Here is a 467-nt window from a genome sequence, read left to right on the forward strand (position 1 = left end):
TAGCTTTTCTTCCAAGGAGTAAGTGTCTTTTAATGTTGTGGCTGCAGTCATTGCCCACAGTGATTTTGGAACCCAAGAAAATAAAACCTGTCACTGTTTCCACTTTTTCCCCATCTATTTGCCATAAAGTGATGGGACCAGATGCCATGATCATCATTTTAGGATGTTGAGTTTTAAGTCAGCTTTTTCACTCTCCTCTTTCACTTTCATCAAGAGGCTCTTTAGTTCTTCTTCACTTTTTGCCATAAGGGTGGTGTCATCTGAATATCTGAGCTTATTGATATTTCTCCCAGCAATCTTGATTCCAGCTTGTGATTCACCCAGCCTGATATTTCACATAATGTACTGTGCATATCTACTTCGGCTTTATTGACTATGCCAAAGCCTTTGACTGTGTGGATCACAACAAACTGTGGAAAATTCTTAAAGAGATGGGAATACCAGACCACCTGACTTGCCTCCTGAGA

This window comes from Bison bison, unplaced genomic scaffold (assembly GCF_000754665.1).
Source record: "Bison bison bison isolate TAMUID 2011002044 unplaced genomic scaffold, Bison_UMD1.0 scf7180017858099, whole genome shotgun sequence".
Taxonomy (NCBI): Eukaryota; Metazoa; Chordata; class Mammalia; order Artiodactyla; family Bovidae; genus Bison; species Bison bison.